Source organism: Panthera leo, chromosome C1 (genome assembly GCF_018350215.1).
Source record: "Panthera leo isolate Ple1 chromosome C1, P.leo_Ple1_pat1.1, whole genome shotgun sequence".
In the NCBI taxonomy this organism is placed as follows: Eukaryota; Metazoa; Chordata; class Mammalia; order Carnivora; family Felidae; genus Panthera; species Panthera leo.
The window spans coordinates 150,190,793-150,210,239 of NC_056686.1; the positions used below are offsets into that span (position 1 = coordinate 150,190,793).

General features: G+C 36.0%; 1 protein-coding gene across 2 annotated transcripts in view; it reads left to right on the forward strand.

Annotated features, from left to right (window-relative positions):
- The window catches only part of SLC4A10 (solute carrier family 4 member 10), a 187,896-nt gene that overhangs the window by 22,773 nt on the left and 145,676 nt on the right, over positions 1-19,447 (forward strand). For both annotated transcript variants that reach the window (XM_042952554.1, XM_042952553.1), the window contains exon 2: positions 5,455-5,601. The gene's annotated coding sequence lies outside the window, so the exon portion shown is untranslated. The remainder of the gene's footprint in view (positions 1-5,454; positions 5,602-19,447) is intronic.

Consider the following 19,447-nt stretch of genomic DNA (forward strand, 5'->3'; position numbering starts at 1 on the left):
AGTTTGAGCACCGCATTGGGCTCTGCACTCTCAGTGTGGCGTCTGCTTGGGATTCTCTCCCCCCCCCCCCCCCCATTCTCTCTGCCTACCCCTGCTTGCACTGTCTCTGTTTCTCTCAAAATAAATAAATAAACTTTTTTTGAAAAGGACTTATATCCAAAATATATAAAGAACTCTTAAAACGCAACAATAAGAAAACAAAAATCCAAGTATAAAATAAGAAAAGATCTGAGCAGACACCTCACCAAAGAAGAAATACAGACAGTAAATAACCATATGAAAATATGCTCAGTATCATTTGTCATTAGGGAATTGCAAATTAAAATAATGAGATATCGCTACACACCCATTAGAATAGCTAAAATCCAAAATACTGACAATATCAAATGTCGGCAAGAATGTGGAGCAACAGGAACTTTCATTCATTGCTGGTTGGAATATAAATGATGCAGCCACTTTGGAAGACAGTCTGGCACTTTCTTATATAGGTAAGCATAAGCTTACCATGTGATCCAGCGAGTCAATCATAGTTGTTTACCCAAGTGAGTTTTGATATTTTCACCAGCCTTGCAAGATTGTGTCTCAGGAAACTCCTTCATCTTGGTCTTCCTTGCATTTAATGTTCTCAAGACATCAGTTCAGCTGTGTGTCTTGGCATCCTCTTATCTGATTATGCTTGGATATGGTTTCAGATGTTTTTTTAAGTCTTGACTTGGCAACTTTTTAGGATGTTACTTTGGGCAAATACCCATCAAATCTACATTTCACAGACAAAGACAATATTCACTAGACCCAGCCAGGCCTCTAGACTTGCCCCTTGGGTCCATGGTATCCTTTATCTTTATCCATCAGGGAATGGTTATCTTAATCAGTAATTATTAGAAACCTTTGCAATCTTAAGGTTTACTTCAACTACCACTGTCTGTAAAGCCCTAAACTTCCTCAAGTTTACTCATTTCCTCATTCACTGAAATTGCTCTTAAGAAGGCAACAGTAAACATTAATTTCCAACCTAACGACTAATTTTTTGTCTTAATCTTATATGACTTCTTTATAGCATGTAAACTGGTTAACTGTCCCCTTCTTGCAACTCTCCCCTGTTGGTTTCTTTAATTTTAAAAATTTTTAAAAAAATTAAAAAAAATTTTAATGTGTGTTTATTTTTGAGAGAGAGAGAGAGAGAGAGAGAGAGAGAGAGAGAGAGAGAGACCATGAGCAGAGGAGGGGCAGAGAGAGAGAGGGAGACACAGAATCTGAAGCAGGCTCCAGGCTCTGAACTGTCAGCACAGAGCTCAACTTGGGGCCTGAACCCACAAACCGTGAGATCATGACCTGAACTGAAGTCAGACACTTAACCGACAGAGCTACCCAGGCACCCCTGATTTTTTAAATTTTGAAATGAAACATACATACAGAAAAGAGCAGAAAGCTTATGTATAAATTTTCATAAACATTATTGAAGCAAAAACTTGTATCAAGAAACAGAACATTTCTAATGCCCCAGAAGCTCCTCATGCGCCTCTCTCTCCCCAGTCACAGCTTCTATTCACCTTTATTGTAGAGGTAAACAACTATGCTGATTTTTGTATTAATCTTTTCTTATATATGCATCTCTGAACAAAATATTTTAGTTTTTCCATTTTTCAAGCCTTATAAGGCAAATTATATATACATTTTTTGCACAGTACTGTTTGTGAGATTCCTCTACATTGTGCATATCTGTGGTTTGTTCACTATTACTGTATATATCCCATGGTGTGAATACCTCCCTACTTTATTATGCATTCAGTTAATGTATTTTGGGGTTGTTTCCAGCACTTTGTCTTTATAACCAGTGCAGCTATAGAGATTCCTATACATGTTTCTTATACATTTTTACATCTTCATGCAATTCTCTAGGGTCTAGGGAAATTGTTGGATTATAAAGTATGCATATTGTCAATTTCAATAAAAATGCTGTATTCTTTCAAAGTAGTTCTGTATAATACTACTGGTACTAGATGAGAAACTGGTCTGTACCACAACAAAACATAGAATTGTCAACCATTTCAATTTTTGCCAAGAGTATGGGGGTATGGTTTGTTTCAATTTCCATTTCCCCGAGAGCTGGTGGAGTAGAGCACCTTTTCCTACCCATATTAGCAATTTGTATTTTCTTGTCTCTTAAGTGTCTATTTAAAATTTTTTTCTGTGCTCCTATTCAGTTTTTATCCTTTTCTTAGGATTTGTAGGATTTCTTTTTATATCTGGTTTATTGGTCCTTTATCAGTTATATGTGTTAGAAATAGATTTTTATGTTTTTGCCCCCCTCCCCAACTCTTATAATGAAGACAAGATCCTGATTTAAATGTAATAGAACTTATTAATAATTTTTTTATGGTTAGTTCTCTTTAAGAAATTGTTTCCTAGAGGCACCAGGGTGACTCTGTGGGTTGAGCCTCCGACTCTTGATTGGCTGAGGTCATGATCTCATTGTTTGTGGGTCTGAGTCCTCTGTCAGGCTCTGCACTGACAGTGTGGAGTCTTCTTGGGATTCTCCCTCTCTCCCTGTTTCTACCCCACCCCGCCCTCCCAAAATAAATTCATCAACTTTAAAACGAAAAAAAGGAAACTGTTTCCTAACTTGGCATTAAGAAGATAGTTAACAGAGAAAATAGAGATAAAAATCAGGTATCTAATCTCCTTTATTTATGAGAGGGGGAGAGGGGCAGAGAGAGAGAGAGAGTAGGACAGAGGATCCAAAGTGGGCACTGTGCTGATTGCAGCAAGCCCAATGTGAGGCTCAAACTCATGAACCATTAGACATGACCTGAGCTGAAGTCAGACACTTAACCAACTGAGCCACCTAGGCGCCCCTAATCTCCCATATTGAATTGAAAGCCTGGGACTTCATGTTTTTAAATTTTAAACTTTGGTTTCTCTTTTTCTGATTCTTTTTTTAAAAGCTTATTTCTTTATTTTGAGAGAGAGAACGAGTGGGGGAAGAGCAGAGAGAGAATTGCAAACAGGCTCCGTGCTGTCAGCACAGGGCCAGACGTGGGGCTCGAACTCAAACTGTGAGACCATGACTTTGAGACAACACCAGGCACTGGACGCTTAACAGACTGAGCCACCCAGGTGCCCTCTTTTTTCCGATTCTTAAATGCTAGTTTTATACAAGACTCCATCTGAATTCTTTCTTGTTTTGCACATTCTCCCTGATTAATAATCTTCAACATATTAGAGAATAACAATGTAACAATTGTCCAAGTAATTTGAAATTACTAACACTTAAGGTGCAAACATTTGGGAATTATTTTAAGTATACAACTTTGTGGTATATTTTGATATTTGATAAGGTAAATTCTCCCTCCTGAGCTTCATCAAAATGTTGTTGATTATTTTTCTTTCAGTTTTTCCCTATACATTTTAGATTATTTGTTCTAGTTAACATTGAAATAATGTCAGGTGATGGGTATTGATGGGTATTAAGGAGGGCACTTGTGATGAGCACTTGGTGTCGTATGTAAGTTATGAATCGCTGATTTCTATTACTGAAACCAATATTGTACTGTATGTTAACTAAAATAAAAAGAAGAAATTTGTGATTGTATTGAATGCACAGATTAATGTATGTCTGTTTTGGGGTTCATATCTCTTCATTGATTTTGATATATTTGTTCAAGGCAGGGATACCTAGGGCAATATATCACACTTGTGAGTTCCACTTTTTATACAAGTTGGGGAGGGCTGAAACCTGCTGACTTATAAGAATAAAATAATATCTTGTTTATATTTGTATTCTTGATACCTAGCACAATACCACTCAATAAAATATTTGTTATCTCAGTAAACATTTGTTAGGCATCTGCTGTATGCCAGGCACTGTGTCAGGTGCTAAAGATACAAATTGACTAACATATTGGCCTTCCCTAGGAAGAAAACTACTTATAGGTAAATAATTACAATTAAGAGTTATTGATTAAGCACTAGAGGGTCCTTAAGGAAGAGAGTAGTCAACTGTATTTAGAGTGAGAGGGTATAGAAAATTTTATAGGTGGCATAATCCTTACACTAGACTTGAAAGATGAGTAGGTATTTATCAGATAATCAGGAGAGACAAGGTAAAGACATTTTCTACAGTTGGAAGAATAAGAACAATATTAAGGAAAAACAGAGACTTGAGAACATCTGGCTATCAAGGGATGAAGGGGCTCATACTGGCTCATAGTTTGCGAAGCAGAGTGTATTTAGAAGCCTGGCCAGAGAAATAGGCAGAGGCAAGATACTGTTTGGTCTTATAGAGTACTAAAAGCTTTATCTTACAGGCAACAGCGAATAATCAGTGAGTTTAAAGCAGGGGAATAATTAGTCAGATTTGCTTTTTTGAAAGAAAAAAAAGCCATCAGCATTCAAGATTGATAAGAGGTGGGACAAGAATGCAGCTAGGAAAGAAAAAAAAATCAGTAAGGAGAATGTTCTAAGAGTCATGGTAAGACAGGATCAGAGTCCAACTAAGAGAATAGCACTAGGGATACTGAAGAAGGAATGGATTTAAGAGATGTAAAGGAGGACCTGATGATAACTTAGATGGGCTTTGAGATGAGTAGATAGATGGCGCACTTACTAAGATAGATGATAGTAGATCCTTGGGAGACAAAGAAAAGGACTAATTCCACGGGCATGTTGAGTCTGATGTGCCTGTGAAAAGGATATCGCAGTAATATGTCTGATAGGTGGATGGATACATAGGCCTGCAGTCCAAGAGAGCAATCTGGCATCAAATTTTAGATCTCAAAGCCCATAATATGTATGTAACAGCTGAAATCATAAGGTCAAAGATGGAATCTGGGGATATCCAACGTTGAGTGGGTGAATAGAAGAGGAACCAGCAAAGAAAACTAATAGGAACAAAACAAAAGAGGAGGAGGAGTACCAGGAGAAAGGGGTCGTAGAGAAGAGAGTGGTCAAGTATCAAGTGCCACAGATAGAAATAACAGACCTGAAAAAATTTCATGGGATTTGGCATTAATGGGGACCTTGGTGGAATCTATTTTATTAGATAGTGATTTTTTCACATACTTAACTGTGAAGGGAAAGGAACTGTCAAGATAACACCATTAGTTGGAGGTAGGGAGAAAATAGAACAATTGCTTTTTTTATTTTTTTTAATGAGACGAGTATAATTATAAACTATGGAGGATAGACACAGAGAGATTAAGACAATAAATTAAAGGTGATTATAAAATATACAACCAAATAATTAGTATTATAAGTGTTTGTGATAGATTTGTGGTATACTCAAATAGGTATAAATGCAAAAATACAGTGCTAAGCCCCAAGACGTACATATCATAAACATTCTAAAACGACTTGCTGGATTGAATTGAATGGAGTTCCATTAATATGTAAATCATTATCCTCTGTACTCTGGAATAATTCAGAGTTTAATTTGTGCATTTGTTTCTGATGAAGGTCATCGGACACTATTTATTGGAGTTCATGTGCCCCTGGGAGGAAGAAAAAGCCATCGACGTCACAGGCATCGTGGTCATAAACACAGAAAGAGAGACAGAGAGAGAGATTCGGGATTAGAGGATGGAAGGGAGTCACCTTCCTTTGGTAAGACTCTTACTCCTTGTTTTTTATTAAATTTACGATGGTAATAATATACTTGCTAAATCCATAATTAGCAATAATGCCTCATACTCACAAAATTGTTTATACTTTTACAAAAGATGTTGTTTGGTCAGATGGGGGAGAAATGAGAGATAAAAAAAACTTGATTGAACACAACTTGTGCTTTGTGAAGTTGAGAATTGGCTTAGCCTTGTGATTGAGGAAATACACATAAGTAGTAAAACTTAGTTGTATAAACCCTTTATTGTATATATATATTATATATATATTTATATATAATGTATAATGTATATAATATATAATATATAATTATATATATATTTATATAGCCTTGTGATTGAGGAAATACACATAAGTAGTAAAACTTAGTTGTATAAACCCTTTATTGTGTGTATACACACACACACACACACACACACACACACACACACACACACATTCAAATAATAGTCATTGCTGTAAGTAGTTAAAAATCCAGAGGGGAATGCCTTTATTAAGTTCCCACATACACCATTGCTGATGCTGTCCAAATTTCCCTCTTAAGACATGGACATTCTACTATTTTGAATGTTCTTCCTTTCGAAGTAGATACAGAATATCAAACTATAGTGATACGGTAACTATTAACAATTTCTGAGTGCCATGAATGCCTGTGTTCATGACATAACCAAGAACCTGGCTTTCCCATCTCTTATGACCCTCTCCTTCACTGCACCTAGTTCCCCTACTCAACCATAATTACTTTGCTCTGAGATTGTCAATGCTTTCAGAACATGTGTCTCTCCTTCTTGTCTACCTGTGCAACTCCTTGACCGCTCTACTTTTTTCTATCCATGCTGCCATCTTTCTTGCATTATTTTATTATTCTACTCTGATCTCATAGCCTATAATTTTACTAAAACTTTTGCTAATATTCTGAATATCATAGGTTTATTGTTTTAATTTTATTCATACGATTACTCCCACTTAACCATACTTATGTTGGGGGTCCCTCCATGTTCCTGCTTTCTCCCTGCCTCCACAATGGGCACACTGTGCTGACCATAATCATTCAGCAGGGCAGATTGTAACTATTTAAATTCATGACACAAACAACCTTCAATAGTGCCTCCCAGTTCTATTGCATTTCTTTGATTTTCAAATTGACTATTTTTCAAACTTTTTCATCATTCTTCAACATCGGTTTTTTCACTATCACTTAGTGGATGCTTTCTACTTTGGAGGGAAAATGTGTCATCAGAACCAACTCATTCCCATTCTCTCCTATGTGCCTGTATCTGAAACTTTCTTTTGATATAACAAGGGAGTTTTCTTTTCAGTTATGTTTTATTTCCTGTTTCCTCCTACCTGGAAATGTACACAATTTATAATCCGGTTGACCTCTTCCTTGCAACTGGATTATTCTCAGCATCTTTTAAACATGAGAGAGACTCCCATTTTAGATAATCCCTGACCCCTGCTCAAACCCACAATACCACTCTAGTCATTATCTTGTATTCAGATATGAAGTTAGTGGCATATAACGTTTGGGGTAACAATTTTGCTCTTAATATTCTATAAATATTGCTTTATTCAGTATGTTTTCAATAAGTGTTGCAGAGAAGTCTATGGTCTCTATGGGTGTTTTTTTTTTTCTTTCATTTTTTAACATTGTATCTTTTAAGCCTGAATGCTTATAGACATTTTTCTGTGTCCCTTTAATTAAGAAATTTGCTAAGACAGGCCTAATGGTGGGTGTATTAAAAAGCCTTTCCAATGTGCATATACTGATATTTTTCCACTTAGAGCACATTTTCCTATTTTATCTGATTCTGTTCCACTTCCTTTGTTATCTTCTTTGTGAATATTAATTATCTGCCTGTTGGATTAGTTATATCTGCTCTTTGTCATTTTCCTCTGTAGTTTAAAGTTAGTCTCTCATATTATCCATTTGATTATCTGCAATATCAGTTTTGCATTTTACTATTTCTGTTATTGGTTTATTTTGTGGTTGCATTTTTAGTTTTCTTAAAATTTTTTCTTATCATGTACTATTTTCTTTACATTTTCTCTTGTCCTTTCCTAACTAGTTTTTGTTGTTCTGCTTTCTGTTTATAATTTATAGTCTACTGATGATTCCCAGCTATTGCTGGGTATTTTCTTTTGATCCTGAAGTGGATAATTTTCAGAGGTATGATCTTCCTTTGGGCCATTCAGATTGTTTTGACGGTATATTAATTGTAGTATTTGTATAGTTTCCCAGTTGTTTTTCTTAGAGAGGCACTGGCATCAGTATGCTCCTTGTTTCAATCAGTGTGTATAGTTAGAGCATTAACCTTCCCCCAGTAGCTTGTATTTCTGCCAGAGTTAGAATGACTGTTGTCTGGAGTGTGTAAGGAAACATATTCTGGGAATCTTCACCTGCATGATATAAGGATGGTCATCTCTGAGTCAGTGAGCTCAGAGGTATATAAGGGTCCCCGTCATTTTCAGGTGTTTTTTTGTTTTGTTTTGTTTTGTTTTCTGAGGTGGAGTCTGGGAATGTAATAAAGTGAAAATTAGGTAGATTTTTCTCATTCAATCCTCCACCTGCTTATATACAGATTCTCTCTTAGATTCTGAGAATGGATTATATATGTTGGGCTAAACTTTAATGGTTACTTCGAGCTTTCATCTTCTAGTATTTGAGACAATATATTCACATCACCTGAGAAATGCTTACTAAATAAACATAAATAAACTTGTTCCCCCTGCTTCTGACATCATTTTTTTTTTCTTATGGCTTAATGCAGTATGTCAGTTTTTCACAACAGTTGTTCTCAACATTGACTACACTTAGGAGTTTTCAGAACATACTGATGGTCAAGCCCCATACCCATCAGGATCTCTGGGGGTGGGGCCTAAATGTAGGTATTTGGTTGAAGTACCCCCAGATAATTCTAATGTGCAGCCAAGCTTCAGATCCACTGTTCTAGAAATTTTGCTATTTTAAGTGTGGCCCATGAACTAGTGATATTAGCATCACATGGGAGCTTGTTAGAAATGCAGAATCTCAGGCCCTACCCCAGACCTTTCGAATCAGAATCTGTACATTAATAATATACTTAGATAACTGATATACACACTACAAGTTGACAAATAAAGCTCTAGAGTGTTCCTTGTCAAACCCTGTTATACAGTAGAATCATCTGAGGAGCTTTAAAAAATATTGATGCTGGGCCCCACCCTCAAAGACTTCAATTAATATTGGATATTTCCTTAGGCACTGTTATTCTTTAAAAAGTATCCCAGGTGATTTAATATCCAGCTAGGATCAAGAACCATTGATCTGAAGAAGCTTCTGCCTCTTTATTTGGTAAAACTGGAAATTAGTCAGGTGGCCCAGATTCTCCCTCTGATGTGTCAGCCACTATTTTTGGATGCCACCTACTTCCTTCCTCCCCCAACCATCTGAGTATCTCTGTTGACATTTAGACCTAAGATCTGTTTTATCAGGGACAAATGTTTGGCACCCCGGTGGTCTCTAAGCAGTAGAACTTCCTAGATTTCACTTTTTTTTTTCAGCTTCTTCAGGACCAATCATCTGTCTTTATTCCTAACCCACAGTCAGTTCAGGTGCCTTGATAATCAAGTACCCAGTCATATCCATATTATAAACACCATCCCACTTGATTTGGGTTTTGATATTCTGCTTTGATATATCTGTGAGCATATATGAGATTACTATGCTGAAGGCTTCATAGAAAATTTCTGAGAATATTTATTAAGAATATTTATTTTAGGGGCATATTTAGGGTGGCTCAGTCAGTTAAACATCTGACTTCAGCTCAGGTCATGATCTTGTCCGTGAGTTCAAGCCCCGCATCGGGCTCTGTACTGGCAGCTCAGAGCCTGGAGCCTGTTTCGGATTCTATGTCTCCCTCTCTTTCTGTCCCTCCCGTGCTCCCACTCTCTCTTCATCTCTGTCTCTTTCTCTCAAAAATAAAAATAAACATTAAAAAATATTTATTTTACTGGAAAGGATTTCAAAGAAAATATTTTGAAGACATTCTTACAGGTGCCTGAAAATTCTTCAGAATTCAGTTTCCAAAGTGATATAGGATAAAGGAGAATGTGAGGGAGCATAGGTCCCCCTCTGCTTCCAGGAACCTGGAAGTTTAGGTTGTAAATTGGAGTATGGATCTGTGGAGACATGTGATAATTTATCTCATATTTCTGGAGCAAACATCAATTTAATAAAAAGATTTTGGGGTAAATGTTTGAATTTCGGCACTCTTAAGAAATTTTTGTCACCAAACTGTATGAGGAACATCAGCCAGATCCCACTTTATTATATGACCTAGTTGTGTAAGGCAGTGTTGTTAGGGACCCGGTTGTGTTAGTGCTGCATCCAGATACAAGTGAACAGGCCTTTACTGTCGCCAAAAGAGATTATGCATATATCACAGACCTGCAATGGTTCGTTCTAGTCTGCCAGATCTGATGATTGAATTGTGATTCCTAGGTGAGTCCAAAGATAGACCCACCTTTTCAGCTTTGTGGTAGTGGTGGTGGTGATGCTTTGATTATAGAAAACACGTTTGATGCTGGCAAATAAGTTCAACCTACTTTTGTTACTGCACGTAATAAACATGATAGTTTGTGTAAGAATGTGATGATTATTCTCCTTCCTATTACAATCAATTCTGATATTAGAAAACTGCTAAAATCTGGCATCTTGTTATTTTTCATGTAATCTCTTATATTTACCTTTTGTACTATGAAATTATATATGTATGTATGTGTGTATATATATATATTTCAATTTTTAGTGTTTAGTTTTGAGAGAGAGACAGAGACAGAGCGTGAGTTGGGGAGGAGCAGAGAGAGAGGGGGAGACACAGAATTCGAAACAGGCTCCAGGCTCTCAGCACAGAGCCCGACGCTGGGCTTGAACTCACAAACAGTGAGATCATGACCTGAGCCAAAATCAGCTGCTTAACCAGCTGAACCACCCGGGTGCCTTGAAATTATATTTTCAACCGGGAACATGAATGGGTTGTTTAAAAATGATAAATTTGAAGCATAAACCTGAAGTCAGTGAAAAAATGAAGACAACAAGGGAAATTCAGAACACTTTAATGTTGATTTGTTTCTTAGTCTCCCAACAAAGAACATAACAGGAAAGATGATAGGAGGTAGATCAATTATAATTAGTTAATCTATAAGCAGTAGAAATACATCTAAAAACCATAGACTGTATAAAATGCTTGGGTAAAATATGGGACACAAATGTACTATAGAAATTAGCACAACCATGGAATTAAGCCTAGGATTTTTCTAGTTTTATATAGTAAATTGTGCATATGCTTCAGGAAATAAGAAAGCAAATATAGAAAACATGACTTCAGAAAGCTATTTTGTGATGGGTAATGACTTTCTGTTCCTATTTAACTCTCAGTTAGCTGTTATATAACAGTATTAATATTTAAAAAATCATTTTATTATAATGTATAACAAATATTTAAGAGTGTTAAAGTGTGGACACATAAATGTACAACTCAGTGAATGATCATCAACATGTATGTAACTGCCATCTTGGCTAGCATTCCACAAACCTCTCTTAGTGATCCCTCCAGTCACTATGTACCTCTCCTCCTCAAAAGGATCACGAGCTTGTCTTGTTATACTGGGTGTTTTGGCAGTTTTTGAACTTCATATAAATGAAGTCATATACGAGATATTTGTTTCTGTCTTTCTCTATTGCTCAATATTGTTTTTGTGGGATTCACCAATGTTTTTGGCCATAGTTTTAGTTTATTAATTTTCATTTTTGTGTAGTATCCGTTTACTTGTATATGCTGTGCATTCTACTGATTGACATTTGGATCATTTACATTTTGAAGCTACTTTTGTTGCTTTGAACATTTTCATATATCTCTTGGTACACACATGTATTTCTCATACCTAGAACTTATTGTTGAGCTGTAGGGTATGTATACTTTCTTTCTTAAAACTTTGTTTAATGTTTATTTGTTTTTGAGAGAGAGAGAGAGAGCGTGAGCAGGGGAGGGGCAGAGAGAGAGAGGGAGACACAGAATCCAAAGAAGGCTCCAGGCTCTGAGCTGTCAGCACAGAGCCCGAAGTAGGGCTTGAACTCACGAGCTGTGAGATCATGACCTGAGCTGAAGTCAGACACTTAACCAACTGAGCCACCCAGGTGCCCCTGGTATGCATATTTTCAATTTGAGTAGATAATGCCAAATAATTTTCCAAAGTGGGGTGCATATTTATACTTCCACCGGAAAAGTATGAGGGTTTATGTCATTTTCCATTCTTGTCAACACTTGGCATTATCTTAACATTAGCCATTCTGGTAAGGTGTATAATACCATGTTGTTTTAATTTACATTTCTTGAATACTGATATGATTGAACAACTTTGCATATGCTCTTTGGCATTTGGATAGCCTCTTCTATGAAGTGCCTATCCAACTTTAGTGCTTTAAATTTTTTAAATTTAATTAAAATTAAATTAATAAATTTTAAATTTAATTGAGAATTTTTTTACTGGATTTTTTTTCCTATTGATTTGTAGAGTTTCTTTATATATTAGCAATATAAGTCCTGTGGTGCTTTTACATACTTCAAATACCTTCTCACATTTATGGCTTTCCTTTTCACTGTTCTGATGGTGTCTTTTGATCTGTCTTGCAGATTCCAGAAACACTACTAAGACCATTATTCCTTAGCGCAACTTCATCTATGCTATTATTTATATCCATTATATATCTTAGTAAATATAGAAATAGGCCCTTATTTTGATCCACCATATTCTTGGCTACAGTTTGTATCATAATGCTCTATGTCCTCAGTTACCATCTTAAAAATAAATAAACTATCTATCAACATAAGACAAATATTTATACCTAGAAACATTTTTCTGATTTTTATAGTACTGTAATTTGCATGATTTATGTCATGCAATTGTAAGGTATATAGACTAAAAGAATAGTCCTTAAAACATTTGAACATTTGCCATATTGAAACATAACCTGAGCCCCTCTTTAAGGTGTTAAAAATATGTTGGTAGGTAATCATGAAAAGACTTTTGTGAGAATTCCCTAATCCCTATACAATCACTTATACTTTAAAGAATGAAAAACCGGCTACAGGAAGTTATACGTTATTTTGAACCCAAATAAAATACTTCTTGTCCTTGAGTAGATGATCTTACTTTAATAAATCATCATTTTCTATACTATTGCTGTTACCATTGTGTCTTAGAGAAGCCTTTTAAATACTTGGTACCCAACCTCAGACTTTCAAATTCTCTTTATTCATAACTGTCTTGTGTGTTTTTTTTTTTTAATGACTAGTGTTTTAAAGTGTGTGGTGAGTGATCCTGATGCTTTATGAGGGGAAAGAGTAATAAGGCTTAAATGTACAGTTCATGTGCACAACAATTGAGTTTTGGGGCTGGATGCATGATACTATAGATCCCCAGGTTACTGATGCAGAGTAAACTGGAAAAAGTCATTGAAAACAGTGATGAGACAAAAATGATCCAAAAACAAGAGGAACATAGTACCAATGTTGAGGCATGGCTACTCTGGGATGTGATTGCTGACAAGTGAGTGAGTAGTTAGAACAGGTGTCATGCAATACAAAATATCTGCTCACACTGGGTGGGTCTAACAGAAAGACTTAATTGATTTCTTAGTGTAACTCTAAAATTGCAATTTATGCTGTTTTTTTAATGGCTATTCAAAGTACTGATTTTTTTTTTTTTTGGTCCAGAACAACTAGCCACTAAGATAACAGGCAGATTAGAAGTATTTCATTTGATATTGATAAGATTTGGTTTAGTAGATGTTAGAAACTATCACCCAGATAGTATACTTTTAAGAAAAAGGCAGTACCAGGTTCTTTTTTAAGATACACTGGATTGGAAATGTATATATTACACTGTTGATTTTCTTAAGTACATTTGATATTTATAGGAATTCATCAGTCTCATTTCAAAATAAATATTCATGTTCCATCCAGGAAATTGGCATCTTCCTTTGAAGAGGTAGTGAAGCACCAGACTTGGCTATTGACTCAATTATTGTTCATTTTGCTGTAAAATTTAGTTTGACAAACTTCCTAAAATATTTGGTAACAAAACCAAACCTCACATTATTAACATTGTAAAAAAGAAATAATGCCTGAAGCAAATATGCTATATAAACGTAATTTCTTTTTTCTCCTTCTTCTTGAATACATATAATCATGCATAAGATATAGGCTGCAGACTGGTGTGAACAATAACATTTAAAAACTGAGGTGCCCTAGTTTTTAAGACTTTATTTTTTAGAGCAGTCTTAGGTTTAGAACAAAATGGAAAGGAAATTATAGAGATTTTCCATATATCCCTTACCCCTACACATGTATAGCCTCCCTCACTAACAACATCACCCACAAGAATGGTGTGTGTGTGTGTGTATGTGTATATATATATATATATATATATATATATATATATATATATATTTTTTTTTTTTTTTTTTTTTTTTTTTTTTTACCAAGGATGGGCCTACATAAACATATCATAATCGCCCTAAGTCCAATAGTTTACTTTAGGGCTCACTCTTGGTGTTGTAAATTCTGTGGGTTTGGACAAATGCATAATGACATATATCCATCATTATAATATCATGCAGAGTATTTTTAATGCCCTAAAAATCCTCTGTGCTCAACCTATTCATTCCCCCTCCTATCCTCTGCCAACCATTGAATATTTTATTCTCTCCATAGTTTTTGCTTTTTCCAGAATGTCATGTAGGTGGAATTAGATACTAATGTAGTCTTTTCAGATGGGCTTCTTTCATTTATTTTATTATTAAAAAATGTTTTTAATGTTTATTTATTTTTGAGAGAGAAAGACAGACAGCATGAGCAGGGGAGGGTCAGAGAGAGAGGGAGACACAGAACCCTAAGCAGGCTCCAGGCTCTGAGCTGATGGCACAGAGCCTGATACGGGGCTTGAACTCACAGACCGTGAGATCATGATCTGAGCTGAAGTTGGACACCCAGCTGGCTGAGCCACCTAGGCACCCCTGGGCATCTTTCATTTAATCATATACATTTGCATTTCCTTCATGTCTTTTAATATCTTGATAGATTATTTCTTTTTAGCACTGAATCATATTTCATTGTCTGGATGTACCACAGTTTATCCATTCACCTACTGAGGAACATCTTGGTTTCTTCAAAGTTTGGGCACTTAATGAACAAAGCTGCCAAAAACATCTGTGTACAGGTTTTTGTGTGGACGTGTTTCCACTTCCTTTGAGTGAATTCTAAGGAGTGTGATTGCTGGATAATATGGTAAAAATATGTTTCGTTTTCTAAGAAACCACCAAACTGTCTTCTACGTGGCAGCACCATTCTGCATTCCCACCAGCAATGTGTGAGAGTTCTGATTGCTCCACATTGTTGCCAACATTTGGTGTTGGTCCCAAGCACCATTCAGTGTTTTGGCCATTTTAATAGATGCATAATGGTATCTTGTTTTAGTTTGCATTTCCCTGATGACATATGATGTGGAGAGTCTTTGTGTCTGCTTATTTGCTATCTGTTTATCTTATTTGGTGAGGCTTATGTTAAGGTCTTTGCATATGTTTATTTGTTTATTCATTCATTCATTCATTCATTTATATTCTTTTTAAATTAAGTTTCATGCATAGGGGCACTTGTACCCCAATGTTTACAGCAGCACTTTCAACAATAGCCAAATTATGGAAAGAGCCTAAATGTCCATCAACTGATGAATGGATAAAGAAATTGTGGTTTATATACACAATGGAATATTACATGGCAATGAGAAAGAATGAAATATGGCCTTTTGTAGCAACGTGGATGGAACTGGAGAGTGTTATGCTAAGTGAAATAAGTCATACAGAGAAAGACAGATACCATATGTTTTCACTCTTATGTGGATCCTGAGAAACTTAACAGAAGACCATGGGGGAGGGGAAGGAAAAAAAAGGTTAGAGAGGGAGGGAGCCAAAACATAAGAGACTCTTAAAAACTGAGAACAAACTAAGGGTTGATGGGGGGTGGGAGGGAGGGGAGGGTGGGTGATGGGTATTGAGGAGGGCACCTGTTGGGATGAGCACTGGGTGTTGTATGGAATCCAATTTAACAATAAATTTCATATTAAACAAAACAAAATAAATAAATTCCCATAAAGTTAACATACAGTGTTAAATTAGTTTCAAGTGTATGATACAGTATTTTAACAATTCCGTACATCACCCAGTGCTCATCACAAGTACCCTCCTTAATCCCCATCCCCTATTTCACCCATCTCTCTACCTGCCTCCCCTCTGGGAGACATCAGTTTGTTTTCCATAGTTAAGAGTCTGTTTCTTGGTCTCTCTCTCTCTCTCTCTCTTTGGCCTTTGCCCATTTGTTTTGTTTCTTAAATTCCACATATGACTGAAATCATATGGGATTTGTCTTTCTCTGACTTATTTGCTAGACACTATACTTTCAAGCTTTATCCATGTCATTGCAAATGGCAAGACTTCATTCCTTTTTATCGATGAATAATATTCCATTGTAGAGACATCACTTTTTCTTTATTCATCTGTTGTTTGATACTTGAGCTTCTCCCATAAATTGGCTATTGTAAACAATGCTGCTATGAACATAGGGGCTCATGTATCCCTTTGAATTAGTGTTTTTTGTGTGTTTTGAGTAAATACCTAGTAGTGTGATTGCTGGATCATAGGGTTGTTCTATTTTTAACTTTCTGAGGACCCTCCAAAGGTGCAGAGTGTCTGCACCAGTTTGCATTCCCACCAACAGTGTAAGAGGGTTCTTTTTTTCCACCACATCCTCACCAACACCTGTTGTTTCTCATGTGTTTTAGTTTAGCCATTCTGACAGGTGTGAAGTGATATCTCATTATAGTTTTAATTGGCATTTTCCTGATGATGAGTGATGTTGAACATCTTTTCATGTGTCTGTTGGCCATCTGGATGTCTTCTTTGGAGAAATATCTGTTCATGTCTTCTGTCTTTGGCCCATTTTAAAAAGTGGGCTGTTTATTTTTTTTTTTGTTTAATTTTAAATGTTCTTTGTGTAGTTTGGATCACAGCCCTTTATCAGATGTGTCTTTTGCAAATATTTTCTCATAATCTGCAGCTTGTCTTGTTTTCCTCTTGACATTATCTTTCATAGAGCAGAAAATTTTAATTTAATTTAATTTTTAAATTTTTTTTTGGAAATTAACTTAATTTTTATTTATTTAATTCATTTTTTTCTTTTTTTTCAACAAGGACATTTTTTTACTTGAAGCATACTTCAGAATACTTGGTTCTAAAAGATATATATAAAACATTCCATCCAAGAAAAATAGAATACACATTTTCTTCAAGTACACACTGAAGAATCCCCTGGTTAAATCACATAAAAAGAGATGAAGGAAAGAGATGGTCGTCTCCCCAGTAAGCTACTCTGGAAGAAGGAAGTTGGCAAAATAGCATATTGTATTCCTGAATACTTATGACTTAAGCATCAAAACTTACTGAATTATTCACCATGATCAAGTGAGATTCATTCCTGGGCTGCAGGGCTGGTTCAATATTTGCAAATCAATGTTATATATCACATTAATAAAAGAAAGGATAAGAACCATATAATCCTGTCAATCAATGCAGAAAAAGACAAAATACAGTATCCTTTCTTAATAAAAACCCTCAAGAAAGTCGGGATAGAAGGAACATACTTAAATATCATAAAAACCATTTATGAAAAGCCCACAGCTAATATCATCTTCAATGAGGAAAACCTGAGAGCTTTCCCTCTGAGATCAGGAACACGACAGGGATGTCCACTCTCACCGCTGTTGTTTAACACAGTGTTGGAAGTCCTAGCATCAGGAATCAGACAACAAAATGAAATCAAAGGCATCAAAATTGGCAAAGATGAAGTCAAAGTTTCACTTTTCACAGAGGGCATGATACTCTACATGGAAAACCCAGCAGACTCCACAAAAAGTCTGCTAGAACTGATACATGAATTCAGCAAAGTCGCAGGGTACAAAATCTGTGTACAGAAATCGGTTGCATTTTTATACACCAATAATGAAGCAACAGAAAGAGAAATAAAGAAACTTATCCCATTTACAAATGCACCAAGAACCATAAAATACCTAGGAATAAACCTAACCAAAGATGTAAAAGATCTGTATGCTGAAAACTATGGAAAGCTTATGAAGGAAATTGAAGAAGATATAAAGAAATGGAAAAACATTCCATGCTCATGGATTGGAAGAATAAATATTGTTAAAATGTCAACACTACCCGAGCAGTCTACACATTCAGTGCAATCCCAATCAATATTGCACCAGCATTCTTCTCAAAGCTAGAACGAACAATTCTAAAATTTGTGTGGAACCATAAAAGACCCCAAATAGCCAAAGTAATGTTGAAGAAAAAAACCAAAGCGGGAGCCATCACAATCCCAGACTTTAGCCTCTCCTACAAAGCTGGAAATTTTTAATTTTAACGAATTCCAGCTTATCAATTCTTTATTTCACGGATAGTCTTTGGTGTTGTATCTTAAAAAGGCACCATCATACCAGACGTCATCTAGGTTTTCTCCTGTGTTATCTTCTAGGAATTTTACAGATTTGTGTTTTACATTTAGGAATATGATCCATTTTTAGTTAATTTTTATGAAGGACATAAGGTCTATGTCTAGATTCATGTTTTTGCATGCGATATCCAGTTGTGCTAGCAACCATTTGTTGAAGAGGCTATCTTTGCTCCATTATATTGCCTTTGCTTTTTTGTCAAAGATTAGTTGACTATATATATGGGGGTTTATCTCTGGGCTCTCTATTCTTTTCCAATGATCTATTTGTCTATTCTTTTGCCAATATCACACTGTCTGGATTACTGTCGCTTCCTTGTAAGCATGGAAGTCAGGTAGCGTCAATCCTCCAACTATTCTTATTTTTCAATATTATGTTGGCTAATATCATTTGCCTCTTCATATAAACTTTAGAATCAGTTTGATGATGTCCATAAAATAGCTTTCTGGGATTTCAATTGGGATTGCATTGAATGTATCGATCATGTTGGGAAGAACTGACATCTTGACAATATTGAATCCTCCTATTCATGAACATGAATGCACCGGTTTTCAACCTGCTTCATTATTTGCACTGATTATTTTTAAAATTTTTATTAATGTTTACTTATTTTTTGAGAGACAGAGAGAGAGACAGAGGGTGAGTGGGGGAGGGGAGAGAAAGAGAGAGAGACAGACAGACAGAAAGAGAGAGAGACAGAATCTGAAGCAGGCTTGAGGTTCTGAGCTGTCAGCACAGAGCTTGATGCGGGGCTCGAACTCATGAACTGTGAGATCATGACCTGGCCCAAGTTGGACCATTAACCTTCTGAGCCACCAAGGCGCACCTAAAAATTTTTTTTAATGATTATATTTTTGAGAGAGAGAGCGTGTGCATGTGAGCAAGTTGGGGAGGGACAGAGAGAGAGGGAGGCACAGAATCCAAAGCAGTCTCCAGACTTGAGCTGTCAGCACAGAGCCCGATGCAGGGCTTGAACTGTGAGATCATGACATGAACCAAAGTTGGATGCTTAACTGAGCCACCCAGGTGCCCCTGCGCTGTATTTTAAGACTGATTAATACCAGTGCCCTTTCAACTGGGTTATTGTAAGACATAGAAGAGATAGTAAATGAAAATGGCTGGCCCATAGAAGATATTAATAAATGAAAAATCTATTTTTTTCTCTCTTTATAATCTCAACATAGTCAACTGTGTCAGTAAAACATAGGGTTTAAAGGTTAAT